This window comes from Sorex araneus, chromosome 6, assembly GCF_027595985.1.
Source record: "Sorex araneus isolate mSorAra2 chromosome 6, mSorAra2.pri, whole genome shotgun sequence".
NCBI lineage: Eukaryota > Metazoa > Chordata > Mammalia > Eulipotyphla > Soricidae > Sorex > Sorex araneus.
In genome coordinates this window covers 22,625,073-22,642,211 of record NC_073307.1, presented here as the reverse complement: position 1 = coordinate 22,642,211, position 17,139 = coordinate 22,625,073, and the positions used below count along the sequence as shown (strand labels likewise).

At 46.2% G+C, this 17,139-nt stretch overlaps 1 protein-coding gene across 2 annotated transcripts in view; it reads left to right on the top strand.

The window, feature by feature from the left end:
- Positions 1–17,139, top strand: part of CTNNA1 (catenin alpha 1) — a 289,737-nt gene that overhangs the window by 101,252 nt on the left and 171,346 nt on the right. Inside the window, exon 1 of one of the 2 annotated variants that reach the window (XM_055141102.1) lies at positions 4,498–4,620. The exons of the other annotated variant lie outside the window; for it this stretch is intronic. The gene's annotated coding sequence lies outside the window, so the exon portion shown is untranslated. Of the gene's footprint in view, positions 1–4,497; positions 4,621–17,139 lie in introns of those variants that run through there. 2 annotated transcript variants of the gene reach the window in all.

Sequence of the window (17,139 nt, the reverse complement as noted above, 5' to 3'; positions counted from 1 at the left end):
CATGTTCATATAAACCTAGAATTGAAAGCCAGAAGACTGAATGAGATCATCCATGGTTGATTTCATACAAGAAAGAGGACCAGCTATGGAGGCCTGGGACACTTGAATAGCAGTTCTTTTTTTTTTTTTTTTTTGCTTTTTGGGTCACACCTGGAATGCACAGGGGTTACTCCTGGCTCTGTGCTCAGGAACCACCCCTGGAAATGCTCAGGGGACCATATGGGATGCTGGGAATTGAACCCGGGTTGGCCGCGTGCATTGAATAGCAGTTCTTAAACTTAAGCATCTTTTTATACTCTTAAGTTTCCTGAAGGGCTGAAAATGTAACGTAGTGATAGAGTATATGCTTTGTACAAAGGAGGTCCTGGATTTGATATACAGCACCCAATTTAAAAAGCTTTGAGCATCTATTTAACTTATGTCTGTTTACTATGTTATTACATGTACCTTGTGGCTGTATCTATGAGGTGCGTGCAGTGACCCTGAAAATGAAGCACATCTTCATGTTTGCTATCCAATCCTTGAAGCCACTACATCTTCTTTTGAGCCCCATGAGTAATTTTTCTGAGTGTGTGGTGCTGGGGATTGAACCTAGGGCCTCACACATGCAAGTGAAGTACTCTATTGCTGAATTAAATTCCTGGGTTTAGAAAACATTTTAAAAGAAAATTTATCACATTTTAAAAAGCAAAATTTTGGAAATAAATGTCTTTGGGGTGCATTTTTGCAAGTCTCTTTAATATCAGGCTTAATAAAAGATAACTGAATTTCATATCTGCTTCTGCATTCTGTGTGATGCCATATCATATATCATGTAGCTGTGGAACACTATACTGTAATCTATGAGAGAATGAGAGTGAAAAAAGGCAAGTGATATCTTAGTATTATTATGAAAATAGTTTTTACCTTGCAATTCTCCAAAAAGTCTCAGGAGTCCTCAGACTGCACTTTGAGAATTGCTGCAATAACATTTAGAGGTCGGGAGGATTTGGAAGGAATCATCAAAAGAGTCTAAGAAGCTGCAGCCATGAAAGTTGGAAGAAAAGCAGGTGATTTTCTTAGTGACTTGCAGGTCCAACAAATCCATCAGTTTTTTTTTTTTTAATTTTATTGAATCATCATGAGATAGTTACAAGCTTTCATGTTTGGGTTACAATCACACAATGATCAAACACCCATCCCTCCACCAGTGCACATTCCCCACCACCAATATCCTGGGTATACCCCCCTTTCCCACCCTCCCCCTGCCTCCATGGCAGACAATATTCCCCATATTCTCTCTCTACTTTTACAAATCCAGCATTTAAGAAGAAAAGTAAGCCTGCACTGCTGATGATACAAGTCACTTGTGGACAGAGACTGACCACTGGATTTGGCTTCTTGGAAGTCATCAGGAACTTGATAAAAGCAGTTTTAGTGGAGAGCTGAGTGTAAAAGTCTGGAGTCTCTCCTCAGGTCACTGAACCCCACACTACGTTACTTTCCCTCTGGTCCGTGTTACCTACTCCCTATTCTCATTTGATGTTTCCAATTTGATTGGCTTATTATTGGGGGGGGGGTGCACACAGTGTAGAGGATTTAACCCTGGTATTTGCAAGGAATATGTTCTACCAAATATTTAAGCCACATTCCTAGAACCCATACTGTACCTCTGTAGTAGTTTTTCTGTTAAAAAAGGCCTGTCTCTTCCCATCTCATCTACTACACTTTAATTTATGGGAGAACAGGGAATCAAGTCAATTTTTGGTGCCTTTGATTTGGCACATGTGCCTGGGAAACAGTAAATGCTCAAATGTTCTCTAGTAAACTCTCTGGATTGCTTAGAGGAAACTATTTTTCTTAAGCTTATGGGATCTATGCAAGTCTCTCAACACATTCTCTGTTTTTGTCTCTGGGACAGAGCTAGCACTGCTCAGGGGTTATTCCTAACTCTGCTCTGGAGTGACCCCTATGCAGTGATCAGGGAACCATATGTAATATTGGGGATTTGACAGGTCAGCGGGATGCAAGGCATGTGCCTTAACCCCTGTGCTGTCTCAGGGCTCTCTTGACATGTTCTTTTGTTACCTGACCTCTCTTTGCTTGGGGAGGATAGTTAATATCCATGTGATGCCAGAGATCAAACCTGAAGCATGCACCTCCAATCTTAGTCTTCTGAGTTCTCTCGCTGGTGCCAGCTGACTCTTTTCCCAAAATAAACTTTGCATTTTATTTTTGGGACCCATTTGGACTGCCATGCACAATACAGATTGAGCAGCATTATACTTATTTATTTTTTGGTTTTGGGCCACATTCGGTGGTACCTTGGAGTTGATCATATTGGTGCTTGGAAAACCATATAAGGTGCCAAGAATGGAACCTAGATCTTTGGATGCAAAGCATGTGCTCCAGCCCGTTGACTCTCTTTCCAGCCTTGAGTAACTTTTAAACAATGAAAATTTCTCAATGTTCTGGAGGTTGGAAGGTCTAAGACCAAGGCTCCAGATGGTTGTGATCCAGTGAGAGCTCCCTACCTGGCTCAGAATCTTGCTGTGTTCTTCATGGTAGAATAGAGTTCTCTGATGCTTTTTTTTTTTTTTTCTTATTGGGTCACACCCAGTGACGGTCAGGGCTTACTCCTGGCTCTGCACTCAGGAATCACTCCTGGTGATGCTTGGGGGACCATATGGGATGCTGGGGATTGAACCTGGGTTGCCTGCTTGCAAGGCAAATGCCCTCCCTGCTGTACTATCACTCTGATAGTACAGATCTGATGCTCTTTCTGTCTGTCCCTCTGATGCTCTTTCGTTTAAATTTTCCTCTTTCCTTCTCTCTGTTGTTAGTGTGACCAGGGGTCATGGACACTGGTTTGTGCTGCCCTCATACTTTTACTTTCTGTGCCTGTAGATGCCTGGGTATGGGACACTGAGGAGTACACTTTGTTGTGGGTTCCTGGATCTCAAACAGGAGAGCCACTGGGGTCACACTCAAGCATGTGGGGTGGGTCTGGGGAATCTTAGGATCTCACAGGTCTCATGCTTCTCTGAGACCTCTTTTACATGGGTACTAATTCCAGCAGAGCTGAGGGCTGCTCCTCCGTCCCTTATTTCGCCTTTTGGTCACTCCCAGCAGTGCTCAAGGCTTAATCCTTGCTGTGTGGTGCTGGGGGAACCATATGTGGTGCCAGCGTCTAACCTGGTGGGTTCGAAGGCAAGGCAAGTGCCTCCACTCCTGTGCTGTCTCTCTGGCCCCTGCCCCCTCTGCTCTATTTTATTATTTCTATTCCATTTCCTTCGTTGCTGTTGTCTCCCGGGAGTTTCTCTTTTCGGGGACAGAGGGAAATGTGAGTAGTCAAGGGGAGCCCTAAAGAGGCAGCATACTTTAGCACCCTGCTGCAGGAGATATCGTCTCGTATTATTTGTTTTTATACTGAAATAAACCTTGTTCATCAACAGTGATGGGGGGAAGGGTGTGGGGGACATCATTAGTCTATTAGGGATCCTACACCAGGTTGACAATGAATACATGATTGCTTTGTGTTGTGCTCGTTCTTTTTGTAGTTTTTTCTTTTCTTTTTTTTTTTTTTAAGTATTCGCCAGGAAGATAAGGGAGAGTAGGAATAAAATTTCCCTAGTGATCTGATAAAGATCTAAGTAAGAACCTTCAAATCTGAGTGTTTGTAGGGTGGAGAGGGGAGAGAAGGGGGAGGGTGATCAGTCTCAGGAGGAGCTCCTGTGTGTGTGTGTGTGTGTCTGTGTGTGTGTGTGTGTGTGTGTGTGGTCAGTCTTAGGAGGAGCCTGTGTGTGTGGGGGGGGTCAGTCTCAGGAGGAGCTGGCTGCTGCTGCTGGGACGGCCTCTTGTTCTCCATCAGGGCCAACAGGGGATAGCTTAGGTGGCTTCTAGCTCTTCCACCTCAACCAGGAGATCCAGAGAGTCGGGTTCTGGTCCCACTCAGGCGCAGGTGAGGAGGGTGCGAGGCGTCAGTTTCTCCTCCAGTAAAACCAGAGACCAAGGGCGGAGCGCTTGGCCGTTCACTGGGGAACCCCGGCGGCCCTTCTCGGGAGAGGGCGCCCAGGTCTCGGCGCCGCCGCGCCCGGGCACTGGGGCAGCAGCCGGGGGCGGGGCCCGCGCGAGCCGCGCCCCGAGACTCACCTGTGCGGGGAGCAGTGACTCACCTGCCCTCCCCCGCGGGCAGGCTGTTCCCGGGACTCAGCGCTCCTCCTGGCTGCCCTTCCGCGAGCGTTTGTGTGTGTGTGTTTGTGTGTGTGTGTGTGTGAGCGCGCGCGCCCCCACGAAGTAACTTTGAGCTGAGGGATCCGTCAGAGAAAGTCCTCGTGGGGGGTCCCGGCCAGCGTGGCCGGCCTGTCCCAGTGTCCTGGGGCTGCCCAGAGCTGGGGCCGGGAGGGCGGGGCGGGGCGGCGGCGGGAGGCGCCGGGAAGAGCGCGCCGGAGGGAGGTGCCGGGAAGGGCGGGCGGGGCCGGGGCCGGGGCCGCGGGGCGGGGGCCGCGGGCGGGGGGCGGGCCGGGGGCGGGGGCGCCGGGCGGCCCATTTCCTCCTCGGAGCCGGCCTGGAGGGAGACAAAGCGGCGGCCGTTGGCTTCGGCTCTCGGGACTCCTCCTGCGCTCGCCCCGCTCGCCGCAGGTAACTCGGTGCGGGCGCGGGCCTCGGCCCCGCTGAGGGGCTTCTCCGGCCGGGCCGGCCCGGGCCTGTTCCCGAGGGCTGGGCGGGCCGTCCTGTCCTCGCGACCCCGCCCGACTCGGGGGCGCTCCGGGCGGGCCGGGAGGAGGCGTCCGGCCCACCGTCCTCGGAGGGGGACCCAGCGCTGGGCCCTGGCCCGGGGGGGGGGTGCGGGGGGACCCGGCGCTTCCCCGGCGCTCTGGGAGTTGAGGGGCGGCGGGAGGGCGCGAGCGGCAGGCGCGCCGCGGCCGCCGCGTTTCCTCTCAGAAAGTTTCTCGCGGCTCCTAAACTTTGTTGGCGTGGCCTCGCCGCGCGCTCCCGCCCCGGCCGGCTGTGGGGACGCGCGGGCTCGCGGGGCGGTGGTCTCGGCGGCCGCGCCCCTCCCCCTCCCCGCCGCCGCCGCCGCCCGCGCCCCGGCCCGGGCCGAGGTGAAAGTCGGGAAGCGCCGCGGCCGGGAAGGTGCGGGGGCCCCGCCCGTGCGCACCGGCCGCCGCTTGCGCTCCTCGCGCCGCGTCTTCCCGACGCGTTTCTCCCGTCCGCCGACCCGGTTTGCGGGCGTGCTGCCGCGCCAGGTGTTTCCGAGTTTTCTTTTCGGTGGTGGACGCTCCGTGGAGCGCGCGTTTGGGGGGAGAAGCACTTGTTGGAACTGCAGTTCGCCGAGTGCCCGGCCGCGGCCGGGCGGCCATGGCTTCCCGGTACTGCAGGCGGCAGTTGGCCCCTGGCCCGGCCGGACCCCCCTGTAAGCCCTCCGCCGGATTCGGGACAGTTTTTTCGGGGGGCTGGGGGAAAGGCGGGGTTGGTCGTGTACAGAATTTCCAGTAGTTTCGGAAAGAGCCAGCCGTGTTCTCCGATAAATGAAAGGCATCTCATAGTTTATGAACGGTGAAGGAAATGATGGCATCATTTTCTGTTGCTACGGGATAGGCTTTTGTAGGAGAGACTTGTTTTGTTAAGCAGTGTGTTCTTTTTTCTTTTGTTTTTATTAACGACTCTGCAGATGCAGGCCACTTTAAGAAGATAGAAATTGGAAAAATCGAACTAACTCGGTTATTTTGGTGCGCTAGAGGAAAAAGGGGAGAACTTTTAGATTCTCTGCCCAGTTATTTACCCTTCTTGACTTCCACTAAAACTTTGCAAAAACTCACTTTTTTGAAGGGCTCACGTGTGATTGAAAAAGGTCCGAAGCTCTGGGAGCGCAGGCATGCCTGGGAAGGAACACACCCCAGTGTAGTGCCCTGCCCAGAGGGTCAGCAGTACTGAGAACCTAGTGTGTCAGTCTTACGTAACATTAACTAACTATAAAAGACACTTGAGGGGGTGGGCAAAAAGATGGTAGAGCTGGTAGGGCACTTGCCTTGCGCCCCATTTGACCTGGCTGGAGTAAGCATAGGCCCGTGTGATCCCCAAACAATCCCCTGCCCCCCCCCCCAAAAAAAAAGAAAAAAGCAAGCACTAAATACTTGGGAAGAAGGATGAGAGGGGTAATATCTTTTGTTTGGATAGTCCTGGAATGGCTTTCTCGAGCGGATGAAACATGAGAAGAGTTTGTGGGATTGTGATATAGGTTTGTGATGTAAGGTTTCCTTTATGCTTTTACACCCTTCTCAGTCTTCCACCCACCCTTCCACTGTACTCAAATTCAAGGCTCCTGACAATTTACCTTTACCCTTCCTGCACTATGTGGTAGGCATGCCCCTCTCTCCCACTCTATGTCACATCTCCTTCCCTAGTGACTGAGGTGAGAAGAGGTGCCCTCTCCTTCCTGTGGGGAAATCACTACTTTGTTATCTCACTGTTATCAAACTTGTGGGCCAAAAGTGCAAGCTTTTATTTTTATTTGTAAAGAACTTTAGATTGAACTTTTTGAGGGCACACCTGGCTATGCCCAGGGCTTACTCCTGACTCTGCTTTTAGGGATCACTCCTTGCAGGCCCGGGAGAGCATATGGGGTGTTGGGGATTCAGACCCCAGTCAGCTGCTTGCAAGACAAGCACCTTACCCACTGTACTATTCCTCCAGCCCCGCTGAACATATATTTTTAGATTTAACTAGTTTATTTCCCCCCATATTATTCATTATTGTAGGGATGGGCAGAGTGACTGCGCCTTTGGTTTTGGTGCTCATGTATGGAGCAGTTCTGGGGATCCAACTCTTGGCCTCATATCTTTAAGATGAATGCTGTATCAATTGAGCTATCACCAGCAACCTTCCTTCTCCCAAGCTTCGATGTTCAGTGCAGATATCTTCATCTGATCCTTGTTCACCTATGTATTTGATCCATGTTTGACTGTCAGGGGCTTCTCAGATTGCTCTATGCCAAAAACGCATGCTTCTCTGGGGAACTAAATTAGATAGTAGATTATCTGCAGCAACTGGTAGGGTCCTAGAATTTCTTTGAAAAAACAACAAATTGTGTACTGCATGAAAATCAGACTCTGGAAGGGGTGGTGGTGGTATATGTTCTGACCTGAAGGTGGTTGTGAGAAAGGAGTTTACTGACTTCTGTGTTTACTGACCTAAGAGGACATAGCTTGAGTTACCACCCAGTGGTGGGAAGGTAGACTCTCATGACATAGCCAGAGAACAGCAGGCTTCATACTTGGATTTTATTCTAAGTGCTGTGGAAACCATTGTAGGGCACTGGGTCTGATTTCTTGCTTTTTTTTTTTTTGCTTTTTGGGTCACACCCAGCAATGCTCAGGGGTTACTCCTGGCTTTGCACTCAGGAATTGCTCCTGGCAGTGCTTGGGGGACCATATGGGATGCTGGGGATTGAACCCGGGTCGGCCGCATGCAAGGCAAACGCCCTACCCGCTGTGCTATTGCTCCGGCCCCCTGCTTATTTTTATTAATTTTTTGGGCCATATCTGTTGATGCTCTGGACTGAGTTCTGGTTCTGTGCTCATGGGTCACTCCTGGTGGGGTTTGTGGTTCTGAATGGGGTTCCGGGGGTCCCTCATCTATGTGCAAGGCAGGCTCTCTACCTGCTGTCTTACTGCTTCAGCTTGGAAGATGGTTTGAAGGACATGGTTTGCATATGAAGCCGTAGGTTCAGCCTCGGTACTAACTGGGTATCAGCACTCTGGGTGTACTGTATCACTGTCATCCCGTTGATCATCGATTTGTTAGAGTGGGCCCAGTAATGTCTCCATTCATCCTAGCCCTGAGATTTTAACAGCCTCTCTTTACTCGTTCTTCCCAGTGGTGCCGCATTGGAGGCTCTTTCAGGGTATGGGGAATGAGAGCCATCATTGTTACTGTATTTGGCATATGAATATGCCATGGGAGCTTGCCAGCATCTCCCCCATGCGGGCTGTAAACTCAGTAGCTTGTCAGGTTCTCCAAGAGGGAGAACTAGGTTATCAGATGTTGCACAGCCGCATAGCAGCTACGCACTTCTGGGAGCTTGGTTTTATAGTCTCTGGATGTTCGCCATTAATGGGATTACACGGCGCCAGGGGCAGTTTCTGGGTATGATTGTCTAGCTACTAGAAAATGGGGAATCTGGGTGGAAGAGGCCCAGTCCCTATCTGAGCAGCCTTGGAGATCTCGGCCCCAGGTCCTGCACACCTGGGTTTCTCTGCTGGTTCTTTCATGCATGAAGCTCGTCCAAACTTTTGGAGAGTTGCCTTGAGCATGGCTGTGGCTGGGTTCTGGAGGTCTTCAACTGCCAGGGCTCTGCTTCAGGCGAGGAGGGAAACTCAACCCACACCCTCCGAGGGACCTCCTGTGAAAACCCGGAGCTTGGTTTTATAGTGGGTGTACATCCACTAGAAAAAAAAAAAAATTCACCCCTGGGCTGGAGTGCCTACATTTCTAGGTTCAGTCCCTGGTATTGCAAAATAATCCCCCCATCCCCCCAAACAAACAAAATGTTAATATTAGGAAGGAAGTTCATATTAGTGTAAAAGTGAATGGGGGTTGAGCTAGAAAGTTGGTGGGGGGGAAGGGAGCTGTATTTTTGAGAAATAAGATAAGTTATATATGGATTAGATATTGTTTGTGAATTGTTTGTGAATGCTGATTTTTCAGTGGTGTGTCTCTCCCATCCTCATTTTATCTATCACTTACACGATAAACTCTTTGTCCTTTGACTTAACATTTTTTTTTAAAAAAAATTGAATCACCGTGAGATAGTTGCAAAGTTGTTCATGATTGAATGTTCATGGAACATTCTTATAATGTTCCAGCACCAGTCCCTTCATCAGTGTACATTTCCCACCACCAGTAGTTTTCCTCCCACCAATCTCTTCCTTGTCTGCCTCTCTGGCAGGCACTTTTCTTACTTTCCCCTTTTCTCTCTATCTCACTCACTCTGTCTTTCTTTTTTCCTGGGCTTTGTGGTTTGCAATGCAGGTATTAATAGAGCTTATCATACATATCCCTTTACCTACTTTCAGCGCTCACTTCTTGTATGGTGGTCCCTTCTCTATCCTTAATGTAACTTTTCTCCCCCCCACCCCCACTTCTGGTGTTCTACATTGTGCTGTACCTTATTGCTGTCCCTGTTTGCCTTGTTTTCTAGACAGTGAGCCTGTGAGCAATTTGAAAGGACTTTTGGATTTTGCCTTTGACTTGGTACTTGCCTTGGAGTGCAAATTCGATGGTTGCCAAAGGAGGAAAAAAAGTGTTCAATGGGGTATAGGACTATGCTGGATGAGATTAAAAGTCAGATTACAGAAGTCCTTGAATAGCAAAGTGTTGTTTTGGTCAGTTTAAGAGCTCTCTTCAATTCTATTCTCTTTCCAACCGGTACCTATCTCTGTGCTTAGGGATCACTCCTGGAGGGCTTGGAGGCCATATGTGGTGCTGTCGATAGAACCCTGGCTGCTCCCTGCAAGCCAAGTGCCTTACCCCTGTAACTATCACTCCTGCCCTTATTTGGTTTTATTTTACACAAATTCCTTTCTTCTGTTTCTCTTACAAATTACTGTCTTGTGTTTGAATTGTTGAAGCTATTAGTAGTATTCTAAATTGTACTATTGCTTATTTGGGTGCCTTATTTTTTCTTTGCTGGATTTCCTTTTTTCTCATCTTAATTTTCTAAAACCCTTTCTGATGGTACTGTCTCTGGGTTTTCTCAGCATTGGGTCTCAGTGCTCTTTGGGTATCCTGTGCGTGTTCTTTGGTTGTGTCTTTCATGTTGTTTGGTAACAGTTTATCTAGGACTGCATCCACCCCAACCGAGAATTTCTTAGAAGTGAAATTTAAGCCTTTATTATTTAAAAATTAATTTCATGTGTGTGGTACCATGGACCCCAGATATGCAAGGTCTTTAGATAGACCAGAGATTTTTATTTTTTAAAAACACCTCTCATGCCATGGAAATAGGTTCTGGCTGCTCAGGCTCTATTCTCTTGGTTCTCATAGTATGCTCCTTGCAATGGAGAGGCTGGCACTTCAAAGTACCTTTCTCTTTAGTTCCTCCCCACCCCCCCCTTTTTTTTTTAAATCATTTTCATACGTAGAAGTGTCTTTCCTGTTAGAGTGCCTTAATGTGCTTAATACTAACATTACTTCTGTTGGCAAGACTCCTTGTTTGTTTACACAATGCCAGCTGCATGCTGGGTAACATTGTAGACTTGCAGTCTTACCATAGTAACATTTGTGGGGCTTTCCTTTTTGATCTGTGTCCATTCTTTTTTTTTTTTTTTTTTTTTTGCTTTTTTTTAGGTCACACCCAGCAATGCACAGGGGTTACTCCTGGCTCTGCACTCAGGAATTACTTCTGGCGCTGCTCAGGGGACCATATGGGATGCTGGGAATCGAACCCAGGTCGGCCGCGTGCAAGGCAAACGCCCTACCCGCTGTGCTATCACTCCAGCCCCAATCTGTGTCCATTCTTTATATCTACAATATCAGCTTACCTGTAGGTCCACATGTTCTTGGCCACAGGAACAACCCCTTATATTCTAAGTAAGTGTTCCAGAGAATATGTAAAGGGGCCTCTCCTTTTTCTGGTCTTGTTTGTTTGTTTTGAGGCCACACCAGGCTGTGCTTGGGCTTACTCCTGGCTCTGAGCTATTTTCTTTTTCTTTTTTCTAGGTCCCATCTGGTGATGCGCAGGGGTTACTCCTGGCTCTGCACTCAGGAATTACTCCTGGCAGTGCTCAGGAGACCATATGGGATGCCAGGGATTGAACCCAGGTCAGCCCAGTGCAAGGCAAACACCCTCCCTGCTGTGCTGTCATTCCGGCCCCACTGAGCTATTTTCATTTAGGATACTTTTTCCATTTGAGACATTGTTAACTATAGCTGACGGTGATTTTACTAATTATTTTGGTTTCTTGGTCACATCTGCTGGTGTTTTGTGGGGAGGAGGTGATGTGGATGACTCCTACCCTGGTCTCCTGCAATCAAAGCATGTGCTCAGCTTGTTGAGATAATTTTCTGGCCCCTTGTTCCTCTCCACTTATTTAATTTTTTTTACTTATACCTTCAAAGTTCACTCCTGTTGTAGCAGTTGAGAGAATTTCCATTCAGTTTTTGGGATAGCACCTTGATATACTGACATATATAGCACCCTGATTTATATGCCCCCGGAGCCGTGTAGTCCCATCAATGGCCATCATCCAGAGACTCTAAAACCAAGCTACCGGAAGTGCGCAGCCGCATAGCCTAGTTCTCCCTCTTGGAGAACCTGACAGGCTACAGAGAGTCTATTGCCTACTTGGGAGAGCCTGGCAAGCTCCCTGTGGCGTATTCATATCCCAAATACAGTAACAGATATATACATACCTTTTGGAGAGCCCTGCAAGCTACCAAGAGTATCCCGCCTGCATAGCAGAGCCTGGCAAGCTACCTGTGGCGTATTCGATATGCCAAAAACAGTAACAATAGTCTCATTCTCCTGACCCTGAAAGAGCCTCCAATTGTTGGGAAAGACGAGTAAGGAGAGGCTGCTAAAATCTGAGGGCTAAGTGTAATAGAGACGTTACTAGTGCCTATTCGAGTAAATCGATGAACAACGGGATGACAGTGACAGTGATACAGTGATACCCTGATATACTATTGCTCCAGCCCTGGGCTTTCCTGGGTTTGAAGGACATTCCTTTGAGCTATTTCTTTGGTCCCTAAAATTCTTTTAAAAATTTAATTCCTTAAAATTCTTAATAGTTATGCGGTTAATATTTCCGGCTACTATTAATTTGTCATTGATTATATGTCTGTTATCTGATGAATTATAACATTTAAGAGATTTAAATCTTTCATGTCCCAAGTTTGAACTTTGTCATCTGTGTAATGAATAAGATGATTTATAAAGGATACTAATTTTAATCTCTTAATGTGATAAAATGCTAATTTATTCTTTCAATTATGAAATGCTGGACAGGACATGTTTTTTATCCATATTAAGTGGATTGTTTTAAGAGTAAAACCAGTGAACTAGTTAATTACTAATTGTATTAAGATGCTGATTTACCATCCATAAAAGTGGTAGAATAGATCATAAATCATTTTGGAGATGCAGAACAGTTATATTATTTTGTATCTTTCTATCTTCTGTGATAACTTATTCATTTGTTAGCCATACCAGGTATTACTCAGTAAATATTGAATTAGCTATTATAGTAAATATTCTTATACTATATTTAGTATTGTGCTAGGTTGATAGGAATGTAGAAAGGCCTTCTCTATTGATAGCTACTTTATTAAAGTTTTTTTAAAGTGAAATTTCCCCCATAATTACATTTACTTAATGACAATCACCTTTTACATTTTGTCATGCAACTGGGATATTTTTGGAGGACCTGATTTTCTTTACTTTTTTTTGTTTTTTGTATTTTTTGGCCACATCTGGTGATGCTCAAGAGCTATTCCTGACTCTGCACTTGGGAATCACTCCTGGCAGTGTTCAGGGACCATATGGGATGCCAGAGATCAAACCAGGGTTGGTCTCATGCAAGGCAAGTGCCCTAGGTATTGACCCATTTTTTTTTTTCCTTTTTTGGACCACACCCAAAATAGTCTTAAGGACTGACTTTTGGCTCTGTGCTCAAGGATTACTCCCAGTGGGGCTCTGGGGACCACTGCAGGTGCCAAGGAATTGAACCCAGGTTATAATGTGCAAGGCAAGTGGCCTCCTTGCTGTACTATCACTCTGGCCTGGGACTTGCTTTTCTTTTGAATTCAGGGCTTCCTCATACTTTCGGGATATGTACTCTACCGTGATACCATAAGAGCAGTGCTCTGCACACTTTGCAGAGCAAGGGAGTGAACCTATGCCTTTGGCTCTAGTCCTTTGAGCTAACTCCCTGCTCCCCTAAATGAGGGTTTAAAATTTTTATTTTTAGTTGTAGTTTTTGACCACCTGGGTTATTTAGGCCACTTCTGTACTTAGGTCTTATTCATGTCTCTGCTGGAGGATAACTCCTGGGTGCTTGGGTGACTATGTGGGGTGCCTGGGCAGGACCATCTCCTTCCCCAAGGTGGTTTTGTGAAGCAAGATAGTTTTTATTGAATCTTACTTAGAGGGAACAAAGCTTCTTCAGAGTGGAAATAAATAGAAAAAGCAGAGATAAGCAGGTGAGATAGTGTTCATTGAACATAGCCTTGAAGAGCCCCGGGGTTATTTTAAAAAACAGATATGGCCACTTAGCCACAATAAGGCCCCATGAAATCATGTAGTCTGGCACTGGTATATGACTAGATAGACATGTATGCTTTTTGTAAGCTGCCTACAATTGTCTGCCTGTGTATATGACCTGGGAATGATGTTATAAACATCTAAGTGGCCATTAGCAGAAAAAAGGTTCCCGAATCCTAGAAGTCTTAGTTTCTGAACAGAACTAGCTCAACATATTGAGTGCATGCTTTGCACGCAGGAGACCTGGGTTCAATCCTAGGTACCTCATGCCCTGAGTCGTCTGAACACCAAGCCAGAACACCAAGCCCCTGTGCTCCATGGGGTGTGGTCTCCACGCCAAACCCAAGCAAAAATAAAACCCCAATTTCTAAAATCTGTGGTCAGTGTATATTCTCTAGTCCTTTTTTTCCTGGTAATATGTATTGGTTATGTATAACTTATATTAAAATAAAGATTTTGCTTGGGCAGGAGAGTTATCCTAAGATAAGGTACAATCAGGTGACCTACCTGCCCTAACTTTGGCAGTACATATGGTCTTCCAAGCACCGCCAGAGGTCACTCTTGAGCATAGAGTCAGGAATAGCCTTAGAGTACCTCCTAGTGTGACTCAGAATCCACCCCTTATCTCCCATCCCAATCCCTAAGATTGTACTTTATGTGCTCTTTTGTTTTAGTTATTTTGGGTCTCAGGCAGTGCTCAGGGGCTGCACCCAGACCATTTGTGGTGCCTGCATTGAACCTAGGTCTGTTGCATGAAAGGCAAATGGCTTAATTGTTCTGTCTCTGGCTTGTTTGTGTGCTCTTTTGTAATGTACAAAAAAAATTTATATATCACAATTTTTTTCCTGTTATAAGATTAAACTTTATTTTAGTAGCACTAAGAAAAGAAACAGGAGCTGGAGATAATCCAAGGGTTTAAGGTGCTTGCCTTGCATGTGATCAGCTCCAGTTTGATCCCTGGTACCACATGGTCCCCAAACTATAGGCAGGAGTAAGCCCTGAGTACAGAAACAGGAGTAACCCCAGTACTGCTGGAGATGGCCTACCCTCGCCCCCTAAAAAAAGAAAGATACTATATCCTTTCCTTTTCACACAGGAAATGTGTCGATTGTAAGACACAGCCAAGTTTTAGAGACATAAAAATATGAAGTATGGGTCAGCATGTTGGGATTATGACTCACCCAGGTTCAATCTCCAGCACCACATGGCTTCCGGAAACATTGCCAGGATGGCTTTGGGGGTTGGTTCTGGCATCACAGGACCTGAGCAGCACTGCATCCTTGGAAAATCCTTGGAGGCTGACCTGCTATAACTGGGAGTGGCCCCTGACACTGGTTGGGAGCACTACCCCCTCCTATAAACCTTAAAAAGTATATATTTTAGAATTGAGGAAATATGATTAGTATCTGTACAATGCAAACCCCTTTCATTTCATTGCATAGTTTATTTACTCAGTCTTCTGGACATTTAGTTAGCTTTCAGAGCTGCATTGGTTTGTAGTTAAAATTTTTCAGTAAATTTAGGTATAAAGGTAAATCATTTTACATTGGAAATGGGGAGGAGGAAATACAGAAAAGAGAGAGAACCCCATAAAGGAAGATAAATTAGGAGGTAGGTGACCCATAATGGACTGCCTATAGCTAAAATTCTTTTTGCCCATTATTTTATTTTATATTTAGGCTACCCTTGGTAATACTTAGGACTTTCTCCTGGCTCTGTGCTCAGGGATCACTCCTGGCAGTGCTTGGGGAACCATAATGTGATGCTGTGGATCAAGCCTGGTTGGCTGTATGTAAGGCAAGCATCCTACCCAGTGTACTATCATTCTGGCTCCATTTTGTTCATTTTTGATAGCACTATAGCACTGTAATCCCGTTGTTCATTGATTTGCTCAAGCGGGCACCAGTAACATATCCATTGTGAGACTTGTCATTTATTACTTTCTTGAAAGTGGAATTCTTCGGGGGGGGGGAGTAAAAACTTGGAAAATTTTCTTTCTTAATTTTTTTGGCTTTTTGTTTACATTCAGCAGTGTTCAGGGGTTAATTCTGGCTCTGCACTCAGGCACTACTCCTGGCAGCGCTCAGGGAACCGTATGGGATGCTGGGGATTGAACCCTAGTTGGTTGCATGCAAGGCAAATGCCCTACCCATTGTACTATTTTTCTGGCCCATTTGGAAATTTTTTTTGGGTAATATATAAATACCATAAAAATTGCATTTTAGTCATTTGTAAGTATACATTTCAGTGGTATCAAGTACATTAACAATTTTGTGTAACCATTATCATAAGATTAATCTCCAGAACTTTTTTAAGATCAGGAACTCTGTCCATTAAATAACTCCTCATTCTCTTCCCTTAATCTCAGTAACCTTTGATATTTGAGTTTATCTATTCTAGTTATCTCATATAAGTGGAACTGATATTTGTTCTTTAGTGTCTAGTTTGTTTATTTATTTATTGCTGTTTGGGTCACACCCAGCAGTCATCAGGGTTTACTCCTGGCTCTGCACCCAGGAATTATTCCTGGCGGTGCTCTAGGGGGACCATATGGGATGCCAGGGTTCGAACCTGGGTCTGCCGAGTGCAAGGCAAATGCCGTACCAACTTTGCTATTGCTCCAGCCCTGTCTAGGTTATTTTATTTAGCTTGTTTTCAAGAGTCATCCATATTACATTGCTGTTAAAACTTCTTTTTCTTTTTTTTTGAAGTGAGAGAGGTTTTTGGAAGGGAAGGAGAGAGGAAAAGTGAGAGAGAAACATGCACAAGAGAAAACATGGGCTTCTCCAAAGGGGAGAGAGTTCCTGCATACACTCCAGCATTAGATATGGAAGCATGAGAGTACACATCTCAAGAGGGGAGATGCAGGCTACACAGGTGCTCGACCACCTCAGCACAAGCAGCACATCGGCTCGGGTAACATACACGCTTTTACTTTTGGGACACACTTGGCAGTGCTCATGTGTTATTCCTCGAGACTCTGCACTCAGGAATCACTCCTGGTGGTGCTTGGGGTCCATATAGCATGCTGGTGATTGAACCTGGATCAGCTGTGTGCAAGGCAAGTTCCTTATCTGCTGTACTATCTCTCAGACCTTCCCCACTTTTTTTTGGGTGGGGAGTCACATCTGGTTTTGCTCAGGTTTACTCCTGACTTTGTGCTCAAGATCACACTTTGTGGGTTCAGAGGACCACATAGGGTGGGGTGTGTGTGTGTGTGTGTGTGCGCGCGCGTGTGTGCAAAAGACAAGTTCTCTACCTGTGGGACTGCCTCTCCTGCCCAGAATTTCCTTTTTTTTTTTTTTTGCTTTTTGGGTCATACCTGGTGATGCACAGGGGTTACTCCTGGCTCTGCACTCAGGAATTACTCCTGGCAGTGCTCAGAGAACCATATGGGGTGCTGGGAATCGAACCCGGGTTGGCTGCATGCAAGGCAAACACCGTACCCTCTGTGCTATTGCTTCAGCCCCCAGAATTTCCTTTTTAAATCATAATTTTTGTAAATTGTAAAATATGCATAAAAATTATGACAATGTGTGTATGTGTGTTTGTGTGTGTGTGTGTGTGTGTGGTGTGTGTGTGTGTGTGGTTGGGGGGGTTTACACCTGGCAGTAGTTGGAAAACCATATGGTACTGGAGATACCAGACGACTGCAAAGAAAGCACCCTACTTACTATCAGGTATCTCCAGTCTCAATCTTAACCATTTATAAGTGTATATTTCAGTGGTTTTCAGTCCATTCATAGTCTTGTGAGCAACCATCACCTGTATCCATCTTTTTTTTAAATTTATTTTTAATTAGTGAGTCACAGTGAGGGTACAGTTACAGATTCACATATTTTCGTACTTGTTTTTCCCTCATGCAATGTTTAAGAGCCCATCCCTCCATCAGTGTC